Here is a 14424-nt window from a genome sequence, read left to right as displayed (position 1 = left end):
CAAACGTATTCATTTATGAACCAGTAGTTAGAAGTAGAAAAGTTCTAACAGAAACCACAAAGCTCATCTACAGCCACACCACACTGGATACGCCCAATCTCCTCTGATCTTGGAAGCTAAGCAGTGTTGGGCCTGGTTAGTACTTGGATGGGAGACCACCTGGGAATACAAGGTGCTGTAGATATTTTTATACTGCCAACACCGTTCTGTTGATGCATTCCATTTTCAAACGTATTCATTTATGAACCAGTAGTTAGAAGTAGAAAAGTTCTAACAGAAACCACAAAGCTCATCTACAGCCACACCACACTGGATACGCCCAATCTCATCTGATCTTGGAAGCTAAGCAGTGTTGGGCCTGGTTAGTACTTGGATGGGAGACCACCTGGGAATACAAGGTGCTGTAGATATTTTTATACTGCCAACACCGTTCTGTTGATGCATTCCATTTTAAAACGTATTCATTTATGAACCAGTAGTTAGAAGTAGAAAAGTTCTAACAGAAACCAGAAAGTTCATCTACAGCAACACCACACTGGATACGCCCAATCTCATCTGATCTTGGAAACTAAGCAGTGCTTGGCCTGGTTAGTACTTGGATGGGAGACCACCTGGGAATACAAGGTGCTGTAGATATTTTTATACTGCCAACACCGTTCTGTTGATGCATTCCATTTTCAAACGTATTCATTTATGAACCAGTAGTTAGAAGTAGAAAAGTTCTAACAGAAACCACAAAGCTCATCTACAGCCACACCACACTGGATACGCCCAATCTCATCTGATCTTGGAAGCTAAGCAGTGTTGGGCCTGGTTGGTACTTGGATGGGAGACCACCTGGAAATACAAGGTGCTGTAGATATTTTTATACTGCCAACACCGTTCTGTTGATGCATTCCATTTTAAAACGTATTCATTTATGAACCGGTAGTTAGAAGTAGAAAAGTTCTAACAGAAACCAGAAAGTTCATCTACAGCAACACCACACTGGATACGCCCAATCTCATCTGATCTTGGAAGCTAAGCAGTGTTGGGTCTGGTTAGTACTTGGATGGGAGACCACCTGGGAATACAAGGTGCTGTAGATATTTTTATACTGCCAACACCGTTCTGTTGATGCATTCCATTTTCAAAAGTATTCATTTATGAACCAGTAGTTAGAAGTAGAAAAGTTCTAACAGAAACCACTAAGCTCATCTACAGCCACACCACACTGGATACGCCCAATCTCATCTGATCTTGGAAGCTAAGCAGTGTTGGGCCTGGTTAGTACTTGGATGGGAGACCACCTGGGAATACAAGGTGCTTTAGTTATTTTTTTTTATACTGCCAACACCGTTCTGTTGATGCATTCCATTTTCAAACGTATTCATTTATGAACCAGTAGTTAGAAGTAGAAAAGTTCTAACAGAAACCACAAAGCTCATCTACAGCCACACCACACTGGATACGCCCAATCTAATCTGATCTTGGAAGCTAAGCAGTGTTGGGCCTGGTTAGTACTTGGATGGGAGACCACCTGGGAATACAAGGTGCTGTAGATATTTTTATACTGCCAACACCGTTCTGTTGATGCATTCCATTTTCAAACGTATTCATTTATGAACCAGTAGTTAGAAGTAGAAAAGTTCTAACAGAAACCACAAAGCTCATCTACAGCAACACCACACTGGATACGCCCAATCTCATCTGATCTTGGAAGCTAAGCAGTGTTGGGCCTGGTTAGTACTTGGATGGGAGACCACCTGGGAATACAAGGTGCTGTAGATATTTTTATACTGCCAACACCGTTCTGTTGATGCATTCCATTTTTAAATGTATTCATTTATGAACCAGTAGTTAGAAGTAGAAAAGTTCTAACAGAAACCACAAAGCTCATCTACAGCCACACCACACTGGATACGCCCAATCTCATCTGATCTTGGAAGCTAAGCAGTGTTGGGCCTGGTTAGTACTTGGGTGGGAGACCACCTGGGAATACAAGGTGCTGTAGATATTTTTATACTGCCAACACCGTTCTGTTGATGCATTCCATTTTCAAATGTATTCATTTATGAACCAGTAGTTAGAAGTAGAAAAGTTCTAACAGAAACCACTAAGCTCATCTACAGCCACACCACACTGGATACGCCCAATCTCATCTGATCTTGGAAGCTAAGCAGTGTTGGGCCTGGTTAGTACTTGGATGGGAGACCACCTGGGAATACAAGGTGCTGTAGATATTTTTATACTGCCAACACCGTTCTGTTGATGCATTCCATTTTCAAATGTATTCATTTATGAACCAGTAGTTAGAAGTAGAAAAGTTCTAACAGAAACCACTAAGCTCATCTACAGCCACACCACACTGGATACGCCCAATCTCATCTGATCTTGGAAGCTAAGCAGTGTTGGGCCTGCTTAGTACTTGGATGGGAGACCACCTGGGAATACAAGGTGCTGTAGATATTTTTTTTTATACTGCCAACACCGTTCTGTTGATGCATTCCATCTTCAAACGTATTCATTTATGAACCAGTAGTTAGAAGTAGAAAAGTTCTAACAGAAACCACAAAGCTCATCTACAGCCACACCACACTGGATACGCCCAATCTCCTCTGATCTTGGAAGCTAAGCAGTGTTGGGCCTGGTTAGTACTTGGATGGGAGACCACCTGGGAATACAAGGTGCTGTAGATATTTTTATACTGCCAACACCGTTCTGTTGATGCATTCCATTTTCAAACGTATTCATTTATGAACCAGTAGTTAGAAGTAGAAAAGTTCTAACAGAAACCACAAAGCTCATCTACAGCCACACCACACTGGATACGCCCAATCTCATCTGATCTTGGAAGCTAAGCAGTGTTGGGCCTGGTTAGTACTTGGATGGGAGACCACCTGGGAATACAAGGTGCTGTAGATATTTTTATACTGCCAACACCGTTCTGTTGATGCATTCCATTTTAAAACGTATTCATTTATGAACCAGTAGTTAGAAGTAGAAAAGTTCTAACAGAAACCAGAAAGTTCATCTACAGCAGGCATGTCCAAACTGCGGCCCTCCAGCTGTTGTGAAACTACATATCCCAGCATGTCCTGACACAGTTTTGCTGTCAGAGAATGCTAAAGCTGTGTCAGGGCATGTTGGAATGTGTAGTTTCTCAACAGCTGGAGGGCCGCAGTTTGGGCATGCCTGATCTACAGCAACACCACATTGGATACGCCCAATCTCATCTGATCTTGGAAACTAAGCAGTGTTTGGCCTGGTTAGTACTTGGATGGGAGACCACCTGGGAATACAAGGTGCTGTAGATATTTTTATACTGCCAACACCGTTCTGTTGATGCATTCCATTTTCAAACGTATTCATTTATGAACCAGTAGTTAGAAGTAGAAAAGTTCTAACAGAAACCACAAAGCTCATCTACAGCAACACCACACTGGATACGCCCAATCTCATCTGATCTTGGAAGCTAAGCAGTGTTGGGCCTGGTTAGTACTTGGATGGGAGACCACCTGGGAATACAAGGTGCTGTAGATATTTTTATACTGCCAACACCGTTCTGTTGATGCATTCCATTTTCAAATGTATTCATTTATGAACCAGTAGTTAGAAGTAGAAAAGTTCTAACAGAAACCACTAAGCTCATCTACAGCCACACCACACTGGATACGCCCAATCTCATCTGATCTTGGAAGCTAAGCAGTGTTGGGCCTGCTTAGTACTTGGATGGGAGACCACCTGGGAATACAAGGTGCTGTAGATATTTTTTTTTATACTGCCAACACCGTTCTGTTGATGCATTCCATCTTCAAACGTATTCATTTATGAACCAGTAGTTAGAAGTAGAAAAGTTCTAACAGAAACCACAAAGCTCATCTACAGCCACACCACACTGGATACGCCCAATCTCCTCTGATCTTGGAAGCTAAGCAGTGTTGGGCCTGGTTAGTACTTGGATGGGAGACCACCTGGGAATACAAGGTGCTGTAGATATTTTTATACTGCCAACACCGTTCTGTTGATGCATTCCATTTTCAAACGTATTCATTTATGAACCAGTAGTTAGAAGTAGAAAAGTTCTAACAGAAACCACAAAGCTCATCTACAGCCACACCACACTGGATACGCCCAATCTCATCTGATCTTGGAAGCTAAGCAGTGTTGGGCCTGGTTAGTACTTGGATGGGAGACCACCTGGGAATACAAGGTGCTGTAGATATTTTTATACTGCCAACACCGTTCTGTTGATGCATTCCATTTTAAAACGTATTCATTTATGAACCAGTAGTTAGAAGTAGAAAAGTTCTAACAGAAACCAGAAAGTTCATCTACAGCAGGCATGTCCAAACTGCGGCCCTCCAGCTGTTGTGAAACTACATATCCCAGCATGTCCTGACACAGTTTTGCTGTCAGAGAATGCTAAAGCTGTGTCAGGGCATGTTGGAATGTGTAGTTTCTCAACAGCTGGAGGGCCGCAGTTTGGGCATGCCTGATCTACAGCAACACCACATTGGATACGCCCAATCTCATCTGATCTTGGAAACTAAGCAGTGTTTGGCCTGGTTAGTACTTGGATGGGAGACCACCTGGGAATACAAGGTGCTGTAGATATTTTTATACTGCCAACACCGTTCTGTTGATGCATTCCATTTTCAAACGTATTCATTTATGAACCGGTAGTTAGAAGTAGAAAAGTTCTAACAGAAACCAGAAAGTTCATCTACAGCAACACCACACTGGATACGCCCAATCTCATCTGATCTTGGAAGCTAAGCAGTGTTGGGTCTGGTTAGTACTTGGATGGGAGACCACCTGGGAATACAAGGTGCTGTAGATATTTTTATACTGCCAACACCGTTCTGTTGATGCATTCCATTTTCAAACGTATTCATTTATGAACCAGTAGTTAGAAGTAGAAAAGTTCTAACAGAAACCACTAAGCTCATCTACAGCCACACCACACTGGATACGCCCAATCTCATCTGATCTTGGAAGCTAAGCAGTGTTGGGCCTGGTTAGTACTTGGATGGGAAACCACCTGGGAATACAAGGTGCTGTAGATATTTTTTTTTATACTGCCAACACCGTTCTGTTGATGCATTCCATTTTCAAACGTATTCATTTATGAACCAGTAGTTAGAAGTAGAAAAGTTCTAACAGAAACCACAAAGCTCATCTACAGCCACACCACACTGGATACGCCCAATCTCATCTGATCTTGGAAGCTAAGCAGTGTTGGGCCTGGTTAGTACTTGGATGGGAGACCACCTGGGAATACAAGGTGCTGTAGATATTTTTATACTGCCAACACCGTTCTGTTGATGCATTCCATTTTCAAACGAATTCATTTATGAACCAGTAGTTAGAAGTAGAAAAGTTCTAACAGAAACCACAAAGCTCATCTACAGCAACACCACACTGGATACGCCCAATCTCATCTGATCTTGGAAGCTAAGCAGTGTTGGGCCTGGTTAGTACTTGGATGGGAGACCACCTGGGAATACAAGGTGCTGTAGATATTTTTATACTGCCAACACCGTTCTGTTGATGCATTTCATTTTCAAATGTATTCATTTATGAACCAGTAGTTAGAAGTAGAAAAGTTCTAACAGAAACCACAAAGCTCATCTACAGCCACACCACACTGGATACGCCCAATCTCATCTGATCTTGAAAGCTAAGCAGTGTTGGGCCTGGTTAGTACTTGGGTGGGAGACCACCTGGGAATACAAGGTGCTGTAGATATTTTTATACTGCCAACACCGTTCTGTTGATGCATTCCATTTTCAAATGTATTCATTTATGAACCAGTAGTTAGAAGTAGAAAAGTTCTTACAGAAACCACTAAGCTCATCTACAGCCACACCACACTGGATACGCCCAATCTCATCTGATCTTGAAAGCTAAGCAGTGTTGGGCCTGGTTAGTACTTGGGTGGGAGACCACCTGGGAATACAAGGTGCTGTAGATATTTTTATACTGCCAACACCGTTCTGTTGATGCATTCCATTTTAAAACGTTTTCATTTATGAACCAGTAGTTAGAAGTAGAAAAGTTCTAACAGAAACCAGAAAGTTCATCTACAGCAACACCACACTGGATACGCCCAATCTCATCTGATCTTGGAAGCTAAGCAGTGCTGGGCCTGGTTAGTACTTGGATGGGAGACCACCTGGGAATACAAGGTGCTGTAGATATTTTTATACTACCAACACCGTTCTGTTGATGCATTCCATTTTCAAACGTATTCATTTATGAACCAGTAGTTAGAAGTAGAAAAGTACTAACAGAAACCATAAAGCTCTTCTACAGCCACACCACACTGGATATGCCCAATCTCATCTGATCTTGGAAGCTAAGCAGTGTTGGGCCTGGTTAGTACTTGGATGGGAGACCACCTGGGAATACATAGGTGCTGTAGATATTTTTATACTGCCAACACCGTTCTGTTGATGCATTCCATTTTCAAACGTATTCATTTATGAACCAGTAGCTAGAAGTAGAAAAGTTCTAACAGAAACACAAAGCTCATCTACAGCCACACCACACTGGATACGCCCAATCTCATCTCATCTGATCTAGGAAGCTAAGCAGTGTTGGGCATGGTTAGTACTTGGATGGGAGACCACCTGGGAATACAACGTGCTGTAGATATTTTTATACTGCCAACACCGTTCTGTTGATGCATTCCATTTTCAAACGTATTCATTTATGAACCAGTAGTTAGAAGTAGAAAAGTTCTAACAGAAACCACAAAGCTCATCTACAGCCACACCACACTGGATACGCCCAATCTCATCTGATCTTGGAAGCTAAGCAGTGTTGGGCCTGGTTAGTACTTGGATGGGAGACCACCTGGGAATACAAGGTGCTGTAGATATTTTTATACTGCCAACACCGTTCTGTTGATGCATTCCATTTTCAAACGTATTCATTTATGAACCAGTAGTTAGAAGTAGAAAAGTTCTAATAGAAACCACAAAGCTCATCTACAGCCACACCACACCACACTGGATTCGCCCAATCTCATCTGATCTTGGAAGCTAAGCAGTGTTGGGCCTGGTTAGTACTTGGATGGGAGACCACCTGGGAATACAAGGTGCTATAGATATTTTTATACTGCCAACACCGTTCTGTTGATGCATTCCATTTTCAAACGTATTCATTTATGAACCAGTAGTTAGAAGTAGAAAAGTTCTAATAGAAACCACAAAGCTCATCTACAGCCACACCACACCACACTGGATTCGCCCAATCTCATCTGATCTTGGAAGCTAAGCAGTGTTGGGCCTGGTTAGTACTTGGATGGGAGACCACCTGGGAATACAAGGTGCTATAGATATTTTTATACTGCCAACACCGTTCTGTTGATGCATTCCATTTTCAAACGTATTCATTTATGAACCAGTAGTTAGAAGTAGAAAAGTTCTAACAGAAACCAGAAAGTTCATCTACAGCAACACCACACTGGATGCGCCCAATCTCATCTGATCTTGGAAGCTAAGCAGTGTTGGGCCTGGTTAGTACTTGGATGGGAAACCACCTGGGAATACAAGGTGCTGTAGATATTTTTATACTACCAACACCGTTCTGTTGATGCATTCCATTTTCAAACGTATTCATTTATGAACCAGTAGTTAGAAGTAGAAAAGTACTAACAGAAACCATAAAGCTCTTCTACAGCCACACCACACTGGATATGCCCAATCTCATCTGATCTTGGAAGCTAAGCAGTGTTGGGCCTGGTTAGTACTTGGATGGGAGACCACCTGGGAATACATAGGTGCTGTAGATATTTTTATACTGCCAACACCGTTCTGTTGATGCATTCCATTTTCAAACTTATTCATTTATGAACCAGTAGTTAGAAGTAGAAAAGTTCTAACAGATACCACAAAGCTCATCTACAGCCACACCACACTGGATACGCCTAATCTCATCTCATCTGATCTAGGAAGCTAAGCAGTGTTGGGCATGGTTAGTACTTGGATGGGAGACCACCTGGGAATACAAGGTGCTGTCGATATTTTTATACTACCAACACGTTCTGTTGATGCATTCCATTTTCAAACGTATTCATTTATGAACCAGTAGTTAGAAGTAGAAAAGTTCTAACAGAAACCATAAAGCTCATCTAGAGCCACACCACACTGGATACGCCCAATCTCATCTGATCTTGAAAGCTAAGCAGTGTTGGGCCTGGTTAGTACTTGGATGGGAGACCACCTGGGAATACAAGGTGCTGTAGATATTTTTATACTACCAACACCGTTCTGTTGATGCATTCCATTTTCAAACGTATTCATTTATGAACCAGTAGTTAGAAGTAGAAAAGTACTAACAGAAACCATAAAGCTCTTCTACAGTCACACCACACTGGATATGCCCAATCTCATCTGATCTTGGAAGCTAAGCAGTGTTGGGCCTGGTTAGTACTTGGATGGGAGACCACCTGGGAATACATAGGTGCTGTAGATATTTTTATACTGCCAACACCGTTCTGTTGATGCATTCCATTTTCAAACGTATTCATTTATGAACCAGTAGTTAAAAGTAGAAAAGTTCTAACAAAAACCACAAAGCTCATTTACAGCCATACCACACTGGATACGCCCAATCTCATCTCATCTGATCTAGGAAGCTAAGCAGTGTTGGGCATGGTTAGTACTTGGATGGGAGACCACCTGGGAATACAAGGTGCTGTAGATATTTTTATACTACCAACACGTTCTGTTGATGCATTCCATTTTCAAACGTATTCATTTATGAACCAGTAGTTAGAAGTAGAAAAGTTCTAACAGAAACCATAAAGCTCATCTACAGCCACACCACACTGTATAAGCCCAATCTCATCTGATCTTGGAAGCCAAGCAGTGTTGGGCCTGGTTAGTACTTGGATGGGAGACCACCTGGGAATACAAGGTGCTGTAGATATTTTTATACTGCCAACACCGTTCTGTTGATGCATTCCATTTTCAAACGTATTCATTTATGAACCAGTAGTTAGAAGTAGAAAAGTTCTAACAGAAACCACTAAGCTCATCTACAGCCACACCACACTGGATACGCCCAATCTCATCTGATCTTGGAAGCTAAGCAGTGTTGGGCCTGGTTAGTACTTGGATGGGAGACCACCTGGGAATACAAGGTGCTGTAGATATTTTTTTTTTATACTGCCAACACCGTTCTGTTGATGCATTCCATCTTCAAACGTATTCATTTATGAACCAGTAGTTAGAAGTAGAAAAGTTCTAACAGAAACCACAAAGCTCATCTACAGCCACACCACACTGGATACGCCCAATCTCTTCTGATCTTGGAAACTAAGCAGTGTTGGGCCTGGTTAGTACTTGGATGGGAGACCACCTGGGAATACAAGGTGCTGTAGATATTTTTATACTGCCAATACCGTTCTGTTGATGCATTCCATTTTCAAACGTATTCATTTATGAACCAGTAGTTAGAAGTAGAAAAGTTCTAACAGAAACCACAAAGCTCATCTACAGCAACACCACACTGGATACGCCCAATCTCATCTGATCTTGGAAGCTAAGCAGTGTTGGGCCTGGTTAGTACTTGGATGGGAGACCACCTGGGAATACAAGGTGCTGTAGATATTTTTATAATGCCAACACCGTTCTGTTGATGCATTCCATTTTCAAATGTATTAATTTATGAACCAGTAGTTAGAAGTAGAAAAGTTCTAACAGAAACCACAAAGCTCATCTACAGCCACACCACACTGGATACGCCCAATCTCATCTGATCTTGGAAGCTAAGCAGTGTTGGGCCTGGTTAGTACTTGGATGGGAGACCACCTGGGAATACAAGGTGCTGTAGATATTTTTATACTGCCAACACCGTTCTGTTTATGCATTCCATTTTCAAACGTATTCATTTATGAACCAGTAGTTAGAAGTAGAAAAGTTCTAACAGAAACCACTAAGCTCATCTACAGCCACACCACACTGGATACGCCCAATCTCCTCTGATCTTGGAAGCTAAGCAGTGTTGGGCCTGGTTAGTACTTGGATGGGAGACCACCTGGGAATACAAGGTGCTGTAGATATTTTTTTTTATACTGCCAACACCGTTCTGTTGATGCATTCCATCTTCAAACGTATTCATTTATGAACCAGTAGTTAGAAGTAGAAAAGTTCTAACAGAAACCACAAAGCTCATCTACAGCCACACCACACTGGATACGCCCAATCTCATCTGATCTTGGAAGCTAAGCAGTGTTGGGCCTGGTTAGTACTTGGATGGGAGACCACCTGGGAATACAAGGTGCTGTAGATATTTTTATACTGCCAACACCGTTCTGTTGATGCATTCCATTTTAAAACGTATTCATTTATGAACCAGTAGTTAGAAGTAGAAAAGTTCTAACAGAAACCAGAAAGTTCATCTACAGCAACACCACACTGGATACGCCCAATCTCATCTGATCTTGGAAGCTAAGCAGTGCTGGGCCTGGTTAGTACTTGGATGGGAGACCACCTGGGAATACAAGGTGCTGTAGATATTTTTATACTACCAACACCGTTCTGTTGATGCATTCCATTTTCAAACGTATTCATTTATGAACCAGTAGTTAGAAGTAGAAAAGTACTAACAGAAACCATAAAGCTCTTCTACAGCCACACCACACTGGATATGCCCAATCTCATCTGATCTTGGAAGCTAAGCAGTGTTGGGCCTGGTTAGTACTTGGATGGGAGACCACCTGGGAATACATAGGTGCTGTAGATATTTTTATACTGCCAACACCGTTCTGTTGATGCATTCCATTTTCAAACGTATTCATTTATGAACCAGTAGCTAGAAGTAGAAAAGTTCTAACAGAAACACAAAGCTCATCTACAGCCACACCACACTGGATACGCCCAATCTCATCTCATCTGATCTAGGAAGCTAAGCAGTGTTGGGCATGGTTAGTACTTGGATGGGAGACCACCTGGGAATACAAGGTGCTGTAGATATTTTTATACTGCCAACACCGTTCTGTTGATGCATTCCATTTTCAAACGTATTCATTTATGAACCAGTAGTTAGAAGTAGAAAAGTTCTAACAGAAACCACAAAGCTCATCTACAGCCACACCACACTGGATTCGCCCAATCTCATCCTATCTTGGAAGCTAAGCAGTGTTGGGCCTGGTTAGTACTTGGAAGGGAGACCACCTGGGAATACAAGGTGCTATAGATATTTTTATACTGCCAACACCGTTCTGTTGATGCATTCCATTTTCAAACGTATTCATTTATGAACCAGTAGTTAGAAGTAGAAAAGTTCTAATAGAAACCACAAAGCTCATCTACAGCCACACCACACCACACTGGATTCGCCCAATCTCATCTGATCTTGGAAGCTAAGCAGTGTTGGGCCTGGTTAGTACTTGGATGGGAGACCACCTGGGAATACAAGGTGCTATAGATATTTTTATACTGCCAACACCGTTCTGTTGATGCATTCCATTTTCAAACGTATTCATTTATGAACCAGTAGTTAGAAGTAGAAAAGTTCTAACAGAAACCAGAAAGTTCATCTACAGCAACACCACACTGGATGCGCCCAATCTCATCTGATCTTGGAAGCTAAGCAGTGTTGGGCCTGGTTAGTACTTGGATGGGAAACCACCTGGGAATACAAGGTGCTGTAGATATTTTTATACTACCAACACCGTTCTGTTGATGCATTCCATTTTCAAACGTATTCATTTATGAACCAGTAGTTAGAAGTAGAAAAGTACTAACAGAAACCATAAAGCTCTTCTACAGCCACACCACACTGGATATGCCCAATCTCATCTGATCTTGGAAGCTAAGCAGTGTTGGGCCTGGTTAGTACTTGGATGGGAGACCACCTGGGAATACATAGGTGCTGTAGATATTTTTATACTGCCAACACCGTTCTGTTGATGCATTCCATTTTCAAACGTATTCATTTATGAACCAGTAGTTAGAAGTAGAAAAGTTCTAACAGAAACCACAAAGCTCATCTACAGCCACACCACACTGGATACGCCTAATCTCATCTCATCTGATCTAGGAAGCTAAGCAGTGTTGGGCATGGTTAGTACTTGGATGGGAGACCACCTTGGAATACAAGGTGCTGTAGATATTTTTATACTACCAACACGTTCTGTTGATGCATTCCATTTTCAAACGTATTCATTTATGAACCAGTAGTTAGAAGTAGAAAAGTTCTAACAGAAACCATAAATCTCATCTAGAGCCACACCACACTGGATACGCCCAATCTCATCTGATCTTGAAAGCTAAGCAGTGTTGGGCCTGGTTAGTACTTGGATGGGAGACCACCTGGGAATACAAGGTGCTGTAGATATTTTTATACTACCAACACCGTTCTGTTGATGCATTCCATTTTCAAACGTATTCATTTATGAACCAGTAGTTAGAAGTAGAAAAGTACTAACAGAAACCATAAAGCTCTTCTACAGTCACACCACACTGGATATGCCCAATCTCATCTGATCTTGGAAGCTAAGCAGTGTTGGGCCTGGTTAGTACTTGGATGGGAGACCACCTGGGAATACATAGGTGCTGTAGATATTTTTATACTGCCAACACCGTTCTGTTGATGCATTCCATTTTCAAACGTATTCATTTATGAACCAGTAGTTAAAAGTAGAAAAGTTCTAACAAAAACCACAAAGCTCATCTACAGCCATACCACACTGGATACGCCCAATCTCATCTCATCTGATCTAGGAAGCTAAGCAGTGTTGGGCATGGTTAGTACTTGGATGGGAGACCACCTGGGAATACAAGGTGCTGTAGATATTTTTATACTACCAACACGTTCTGTTGATGCATTCCATTTTCAAACGTATTCATTTATGAACCAGTAGTTAGAAGTAGAAAAGTTCTAACAGAAACCATAAAGCTCATCTACAGCCACACCACACTGTATAAGCCCAATCTCATCTGATCTTGGAAGCCAAGCAGTGTTGGGCCTGGTTAGTACTTGGATGGGAGACCACCTGGGAATACAAGGTGCTGTAGATATTTTTATACTGCCAACACCGTTCTGTTGATGCATTCCATTTTCAAACGTATTCATTTATGAACCAGTAGTTAGAAGTAGAAAAGTTCTAACAGAAACCACTAAGCTCATCTACAGCCACACCACACTGGATACGCCCAATCTCATCTGATCTTGGAAGCTAAGCAGTGTTGGGCCTGGTTAGTACTTGGATGGGAGACCACCTGGGAATACAAGGTGCTGTAGATATTTTTTTTTTATACTGCCAACACCGTTCTGTTGATGCATTCCATCTTCAAACGTATTCATTTATGAACCAGTAGTTAGAAGTAGAAAAGTTCTAACAGAAACCACAAAGCTCATCTACAGCCACACCACACTGGATACGCCCAATCTCATCTGATCTTGGAAGCTAAGCAGTGTTGGGCCTGGTTAGTACTTGGATGGGAGACCACCTGGGAATACAAGGTGCTGTAGATATTTTTTTTATACTGCCAACACCGTTCTGTTGATGCATTCCATCTTCAAACGTATTCATTTATGAACCAGTAGTTAGAAGTAGAAAAGTTCTAACAGAAACCACAAAGCTCATCTACAGCCACACCACACTGGATACGCCCAATCTCCTCTGATCTTGGAAGCTAAGCAGTGTTGGGCCTGGTTAGTACTTGGATGGGAGACCACCTGGGAATACAAGGTGCTGTAGATATTTTTATACTGCCAACACCGTTCTGTTGATGCATTCCATTTTCAAACGTATTCATTTATGAACCAGTAGTTAGAAGTAGAAAAGTTCTAACAGAAACCACAAAGCTCATCTACAGCCACACCACACTGGATACGCCCAATCTCATCTGATCTTGGAAGCTAAGCAGTGTTGGGCCTGGTTAGTACTTGGATGGGAGACCACCTGGGAATACAAGGTGCTGTAGATATTTTTATACTGCCAACACCGTTCTGTTGATGCATTCCATTTTAAAACGTATTCATTTATGAACCAGTAGTTAGAAGTAGAAAAGTTCTAACAGAAACCAGAAAGTTCATCTACAGCAACACCACACTGGATACGCCCAATCTCATCTGATCTTGGAAGCTAAGCAGTGCTGGGCCTGGTTAGTACTTGGATGGGAGACCACCTGGGAATACAAGGTGCTGTAGATATTTTTATACTACCAACACCGTTCTGTTGATGCATTCCATTTTCAAACGTATTCATTTATGAACCAGTAGTTAGAAGTAGAAAAGTACTAACAGAAACCATAAAGCTCTTCTACAGCCACACCACACTGGATATGCCCAATCTCATCTGATCTTGGAAGCTAAGCAGTGTTGGGCCTGGTTAGTACTTGGATGGGAGACCACCTGGGAATACATAGGTGCTGTAGATATTTTTATACTGCCAACACCGTTCTGTTGATGCATTCCATTTTC

General features: G+C 41.9%; 49 non-coding genes and 13 pseudogenes across 49 annotated transcripts; all 62 read left to right on the top strand.

Annotated features, from left to right (window-relative positions):
- Positions 1-65: 65 nt before the first annotated feature.
- LOC135062676 (5S ribosomal RNA) lies at positions 66-184 on the top strand. Its single transcript, XR_010249023.1, has one exon. It is a non-coding gene; the product is annotated as a 5S ribosomal RNA (ribosomal RNA).
- Positions 185-291: 107 nt separating this feature from the next.
- On the top strand, positions 292-410 carry LOC135069211 (5S ribosomal RNA). The gene has a single exon (XR_010255399.1). It is a non-coding gene; the product is annotated as a 5S ribosomal RNA (ribosomal RNA).
- A 107-nt stretch (positions 411-517) lies between these two features.
- LOC134891654 (5S ribosomal RNA) lies at positions 518-636 on the top strand (annotated as a pseudogene).
- A 107-nt stretch (positions 637-743) lies between these two features.
- LOC135069812 (5S ribosomal RNA) lies at positions 744-862 on the top strand. Its single transcript, XR_010255994.1, has one exon. It is a non-coding gene; the product is annotated as a 5S ribosomal RNA (ribosomal RNA).
- Positions 863-969: 107 nt separating this feature from the next.
- LOC135067335 (5S ribosomal RNA) lies at positions 970-1088 on the top strand. The gene has a single exon (XR_010253554.1). It is a non-coding gene; the product is annotated as a 5S ribosomal RNA (ribosomal RNA).
- A 107-nt stretch (positions 1089-1195) lies between these two features.
- On the top strand, positions 1196-1314 carry LOC134884283 (5S ribosomal RNA). Its single transcript, XR_010168435.1, has one exon. It is a non-coding gene; the product is annotated as a 5S ribosomal RNA (ribosomal RNA).
- Positions 1315-1425: 111 nt separating this feature from the next.
- Positions 1426-1544, top strand: LOC135065954 (5S ribosomal RNA). Its single transcript, XR_010252218.1, has one exon. It is a non-coding gene; the product is annotated as a 5S ribosomal RNA (ribosomal RNA).
- Positions 1545-1651: 107 nt separating this feature from the next.
- On the top strand, positions 1652-1770 carry LOC135059727 (5S ribosomal RNA). Its single transcript, XR_010246128.1, has one exon. It is a non-coding gene; the product is annotated as a 5S ribosomal RNA (ribosomal RNA).
- Positions 1771-1877: 107 nt separating this feature from the next.
- On the top strand, positions 1878-1996 carry LOC134901048 (5S ribosomal RNA). The gene has a single exon (XR_010174545.1). It is a non-coding gene; the product is annotated as a 5S ribosomal RNA (ribosomal RNA).
- A 107-nt stretch (positions 1997-2103) lies between these two features.
- LOC135069199 (5S ribosomal RNA) lies at positions 2104-2222 on the top strand. Its single transcript, XR_010255387.1, has one exon. It is a non-coding gene; the product is annotated as a 5S ribosomal RNA (ribosomal RNA).
- Positions 2223-2329: 107 nt separating this feature from the next.
- Positions 2330-2448, top strand: LOC135061097 (5S ribosomal RNA). The gene has a single exon (XR_010247489.1). It is a non-coding gene; the product is annotated as a 5S ribosomal RNA (ribosomal RNA).
- Positions 2449-2559: 111 nt separating this feature from the next.
- On the top strand, positions 2560-2678 carry LOC135062675 (5S ribosomal RNA). Its single transcript, XR_010249022.1, has one exon. It is a non-coding gene; the product is annotated as a 5S ribosomal RNA (ribosomal RNA).
- A 107-nt stretch (positions 2679-2785) lies between these two features.
- LOC135069188 (5S ribosomal RNA) lies at positions 2786-2904 on the top strand. The gene has a single exon (XR_010255376.1). It is a non-coding gene; the product is annotated as a 5S ribosomal RNA (ribosomal RNA).
- A 273-nt stretch (positions 2905-3177) lies between these two features.
- LOC134892433 (5S ribosomal RNA) lies at positions 3178-3296 on the top strand (annotated as a pseudogene).
- A 107-nt stretch (positions 3297-3403) lies between these two features.
- On the top strand, positions 3404-3522 carry LOC135059726 (5S ribosomal RNA). Its single transcript, XR_010246127.1, has one exon. It is a non-coding gene; the product is annotated as a 5S ribosomal RNA (ribosomal RNA).
- A 107-nt stretch (positions 3523-3629) lies between these two features.
- On the top strand, positions 3630-3748 carry LOC135061096 (5S ribosomal RNA). Its single transcript, XR_010247488.1, has one exon. It is a non-coding gene; the product is annotated as a 5S ribosomal RNA (ribosomal RNA).
- Positions 3749-3859: 111 nt separating this feature from the next.
- LOC135062674 (5S ribosomal RNA) lies at positions 3860-3978 on the top strand. Its single transcript, XR_010249021.1, has one exon. It is a non-coding gene; the product is annotated as a 5S ribosomal RNA (ribosomal RNA).
- A 107-nt stretch (positions 3979-4085) lies between these two features.
- Positions 4086-4204, top strand: LOC135069176 (5S ribosomal RNA). Its single transcript, XR_010255365.1, has one exon. It is a non-coding gene; the product is annotated as a 5S ribosomal RNA (ribosomal RNA).
- A 273-nt stretch (positions 4205-4477) lies between these two features.
- LOC134892432 (5S ribosomal RNA) lies at positions 4478-4596 on the top strand (annotated as a pseudogene).
- A 107-nt stretch (positions 4597-4703) lies between these two features.
- On the top strand, positions 4704-4822 carry LOC135067334 (5S ribosomal RNA). The gene has a single exon (XR_010253553.1). It is a non-coding gene; the product is annotated as a 5S ribosomal RNA (ribosomal RNA).
- Positions 4823-4929: 107 nt separating this feature from the next.
- LOC135058761 (5S ribosomal RNA) lies at positions 4930-5048 on the top strand. Its single transcript, XR_010245185.1, has one exon. It is a non-coding gene; the product is annotated as a 5S ribosomal RNA (ribosomal RNA).
- Positions 5049-5159: 111 nt separating this feature from the next.
- Positions 5160-5278, top strand: LOC135069164 (5S ribosomal RNA). The gene has a single exon (XR_010255353.1). It is a non-coding gene; the product is annotated as a 5S ribosomal RNA (ribosomal RNA).
- Positions 5279-5385: 107 nt separating this feature from the next.
- Positions 5386-5504, top strand: LOC135059725 (5S ribosomal RNA). Its single transcript, XR_010246126.1, has one exon. It is a non-coding gene; the product is annotated as a 5S ribosomal RNA (ribosomal RNA).
- A 107-nt stretch (positions 5505-5611) lies between these two features.
- Positions 5612-5730, top strand: LOC135063034 (5S ribosomal RNA). The gene has a single exon (XR_010249374.1). It is a non-coding gene; the product is annotated as a 5S ribosomal RNA (ribosomal RNA).
- Positions 5731-5837: 107 nt separating this feature from the next.
- LOC135063033 (5S ribosomal RNA) lies at positions 5838-5956 on the top strand. Its single transcript, XR_010249373.1, has one exon. It is a non-coding gene; the product is annotated as a 5S ribosomal RNA (ribosomal RNA).
- A 107-nt stretch (positions 5957-6063) lies between these two features.
- LOC135061781 (5S ribosomal RNA) lies at positions 6064-6182 on the top strand. The gene has a single exon (XR_010248152.1). It is a non-coding gene; the product is annotated as a 5S ribosomal RNA (ribosomal RNA).
- Positions 6183-6289: 107 nt separating this feature from the next.
- On the top strand, positions 6290-6409 carry LOC134885048 (5S ribosomal RNA). The gene has a single exon (XR_010169175.1). It is a non-coding gene; the product is annotated as a 5S ribosomal RNA (ribosomal RNA).
- A 106-nt stretch (positions 6410-6515) lies between these two features.
- LOC134893533 (5S ribosomal RNA) lies at positions 6516-6639 on the top strand (annotated as a pseudogene).
- A 107-nt stretch (positions 6640-6746) lies between these two features.
- Positions 6747-6865, top strand: LOC135069153 (5S ribosomal RNA). Its single transcript, XR_010255342.1, has one exon. It is a non-coding gene; the product is annotated as a 5S ribosomal RNA (ribosomal RNA).
- A 107-nt stretch (positions 6866-6972) lies between these two features.
- Positions 6973-7096, top strand: LOC134893562 (5S ribosomal RNA; annotated as a pseudogene).
- A 107-nt stretch (positions 7097-7203) lies between these two features.
- Positions 7204-7327, top strand: LOC134893561 (5S ribosomal RNA; annotated as a pseudogene).
- Positions 7328-7434: 107 nt separating this feature from the next.
- LOC135062622 (5S ribosomal RNA) lies at positions 7435-7553 on the top strand. Its single transcript, XR_010248970.1, has one exon. It is a non-coding gene; the product is annotated as a 5S ribosomal RNA (ribosomal RNA).
- A 107-nt stretch (positions 7554-7660) lies between these two features.
- On the top strand, positions 7661-7780 carry LOC134885047 (5S ribosomal RNA). The gene has a single exon (XR_010169174.1). It is a non-coding gene; the product is annotated as a 5S ribosomal RNA (ribosomal RNA).
- A 107-nt stretch (positions 7781-7887) lies between these two features.
- Positions 7888-8011, top strand: LOC134896171 (5S ribosomal RNA; annotated as a pseudogene).
- Positions 8012-8117: 106 nt separating this feature from the next.
- On the top strand, positions 8118-8236 carry LOC135069274 (5S ribosomal RNA). The gene has a single exon (XR_010255460.1). It is a non-coding gene; the product is annotated as a 5S ribosomal RNA (ribosomal RNA).
- Positions 8237-8343: 107 nt separating this feature from the next.
- Positions 8344-8463, top strand: LOC134886850 (5S ribosomal RNA). The gene has a single exon (XR_010170927.1). It is a non-coding gene; the product is annotated as a 5S ribosomal RNA (ribosomal RNA).
- A 107-nt stretch (positions 8464-8570) lies between these two features.
- On the top strand, positions 8571-8694 carry LOC134893164 (5S ribosomal RNA; annotated as a pseudogene).
- A 106-nt stretch (positions 8695-8800) lies between these two features.
- Positions 8801-8919, top strand: LOC134884329 (5S ribosomal RNA). The gene has a single exon (XR_010168481.1). It is a non-coding gene; the product is annotated as a 5S ribosomal RNA (ribosomal RNA).
- Positions 8920-9026: 107 nt separating this feature from the next.
- Positions 9027-9145, top strand: LOC135069142 (5S ribosomal RNA). The gene has a single exon (XR_010255331.1). It is a non-coding gene; the product is annotated as a 5S ribosomal RNA (ribosomal RNA).
- A 112-nt stretch (positions 9146-9257) lies between these two features.
- On the top strand, positions 9258-9376 carry LOC135070717 (5S ribosomal RNA). The gene has a single exon (XR_010256870.1). It is a non-coding gene; the product is annotated as a 5S ribosomal RNA (ribosomal RNA).
- Positions 9377-9483: 107 nt separating this feature from the next.
- Positions 9484-9602, top strand: LOC135059724 (5S ribosomal RNA). Its single transcript, XR_010246125.1, has one exon. It is a non-coding gene; the product is annotated as a 5S ribosomal RNA (ribosomal RNA).
- A 107-nt stretch (positions 9603-9709) lies between these two features.
- On the top strand, positions 9710-9828 carry LOC135069131 (5S ribosomal RNA). Its single transcript, XR_010255320.1, has one exon. It is a non-coding gene; the product is annotated as a 5S ribosomal RNA (ribosomal RNA).
- A 107-nt stretch (positions 9829-9935) lies between these two features.
- On the top strand, positions 9936-10054 carry LOC135062673 (5S ribosomal RNA). The gene has a single exon (XR_010249020.1). It is a non-coding gene; the product is annotated as a 5S ribosomal RNA (ribosomal RNA).
- Positions 10055-10165: 111 nt separating this feature from the next.
- Positions 10166-10284, top strand: LOC135069119 (5S ribosomal RNA). The gene has a single exon (XR_010255309.1). It is a non-coding gene; the product is annotated as a 5S ribosomal RNA (ribosomal RNA).
- Positions 10285-10391: 107 nt separating this feature from the next.
- On the top strand, positions 10392-10510 carry LOC135061780 (5S ribosomal RNA). The gene has a single exon (XR_010248151.1). It is a non-coding gene; the product is annotated as a 5S ribosomal RNA (ribosomal RNA).
- Positions 10511-10617: 107 nt separating this feature from the next.
- LOC134885046 (5S ribosomal RNA) lies at positions 10618-10737 on the top strand. Its single transcript, XR_010169173.1, has one exon. It is a non-coding gene; the product is annotated as a 5S ribosomal RNA (ribosomal RNA).
- Positions 10738-10843: 106 nt separating this feature from the next.
- LOC134893758 (5S ribosomal RNA) lies at positions 10844-10967 on the top strand (annotated as a pseudogene).
- Positions 10968-11074: 107 nt separating this feature from the next.
- On the top strand, positions 11075-11193 carry LOC134893535 (5S ribosomal RNA; annotated as a pseudogene).
- A 107-nt stretch (positions 11194-11300) lies between these two features.
- On the top strand, positions 11301-11424 carry LOC134893560 (5S ribosomal RNA; annotated as a pseudogene).
- Positions 11425-11531: 107 nt separating this feature from the next.
- LOC135062621 (5S ribosomal RNA) lies at positions 11532-11650 on the top strand. Its single transcript, XR_010248969.1, has one exon. It is a non-coding gene; the product is annotated as a 5S ribosomal RNA (ribosomal RNA).
- Positions 11651-11757: 107 nt separating this feature from the next.
- Positions 11758-11877, top strand: LOC134885045 (5S ribosomal RNA). The gene has a single exon (XR_010169172.1). It is a non-coding gene; the product is annotated as a 5S ribosomal RNA (ribosomal RNA).
- A 107-nt stretch (positions 11878-11984) lies between these two features.
- On the top strand, positions 11985-12108 carry LOC134896084 (5S ribosomal RNA; annotated as a pseudogene).
- Positions 12109-12214: 106 nt separating this feature from the next.
- On the top strand, positions 12215-12333 carry LOC135069273 (5S ribosomal RNA). Its single transcript, XR_010255459.1, has one exon. It is a non-coding gene; the product is annotated as a 5S ribosomal RNA (ribosomal RNA).
- A 107-nt stretch (positions 12334-12440) lies between these two features.
- LOC134886849 (5S ribosomal RNA) lies at positions 12441-12560 on the top strand. The gene has a single exon (XR_010170926.1). It is a non-coding gene; the product is annotated as a 5S ribosomal RNA (ribosomal RNA).
- Positions 12561-12667: 107 nt separating this feature from the next.
- On the top strand, positions 12668-12791 carry LOC134891788 (5S ribosomal RNA; annotated as a pseudogene).
- Positions 12792-12897: 106 nt separating this feature from the next.
- LOC134884328 (5S ribosomal RNA) lies at positions 12898-13016 on the top strand. Its single transcript, XR_010168480.1, has one exon. It is a non-coding gene; the product is annotated as a 5S ribosomal RNA (ribosomal RNA).
- Positions 13017-13123: 107 nt separating this feature from the next.
- On the top strand, positions 13124-13242 carry LOC135069108 (5S ribosomal RNA). Its single transcript, XR_010255298.1, has one exon. It is a non-coding gene; the product is annotated as a 5S ribosomal RNA (ribosomal RNA).
- Positions 13243-13354: 112 nt separating this feature from the next.
- LOC135069097 (5S ribosomal RNA) lies at positions 13355-13473 on the top strand. The gene has a single exon (XR_010255287.1). It is a non-coding gene; the product is annotated as a 5S ribosomal RNA (ribosomal RNA).
- A 110-nt stretch (positions 13474-13583) lies between these two features.
- Positions 13584-13702, top strand: LOC135062672 (5S ribosomal RNA). The gene has a single exon (XR_010249019.1). It is a non-coding gene; the product is annotated as a 5S ribosomal RNA (ribosomal RNA).
- Positions 13703-13809: 107 nt separating this feature from the next.
- Positions 13810-13928, top strand: LOC135069084 (5S ribosomal RNA). The gene has a single exon (XR_010255275.1). It is a non-coding gene; the product is annotated as a 5S ribosomal RNA (ribosomal RNA).
- A 107-nt stretch (positions 13929-14035) lies between these two features.
- LOC135061779 (5S ribosomal RNA) lies at positions 14036-14154 on the top strand. Its single transcript, XR_010248150.1, has one exon. It is a non-coding gene; the product is annotated as a 5S ribosomal RNA (ribosomal RNA).
- Positions 14155-14261: 107 nt separating this feature from the next.
- On the top strand, positions 14262-14381 carry LOC134885044 (5S ribosomal RNA). The gene has a single exon (XR_010169171.1). It is a non-coding gene; the product is annotated as a 5S ribosomal RNA (ribosomal RNA).
- The last annotated feature ends 43 nt before the right edge of the window (positions 14382-14424 follow it).

The sequence above is a fragment of the Pseudophryne corroboree genome, chromosome 3, assembly GCF_028390025.1.
Source record: "Pseudophryne corroboree isolate aPseCor3 chromosome 3, aPseCor3.hap2, whole genome shotgun sequence".
Lineage (NCBI taxonomy): Eukaryota > Metazoa > Chordata > Amphibia > Anura > Myobatrachidae > Pseudophryne > Pseudophryne corroboree.
The sequence above is the reverse complement of the archived record's forward strand: the minus strand, read 5'-3'. Positions and strand labels throughout refer to the sequence as shown.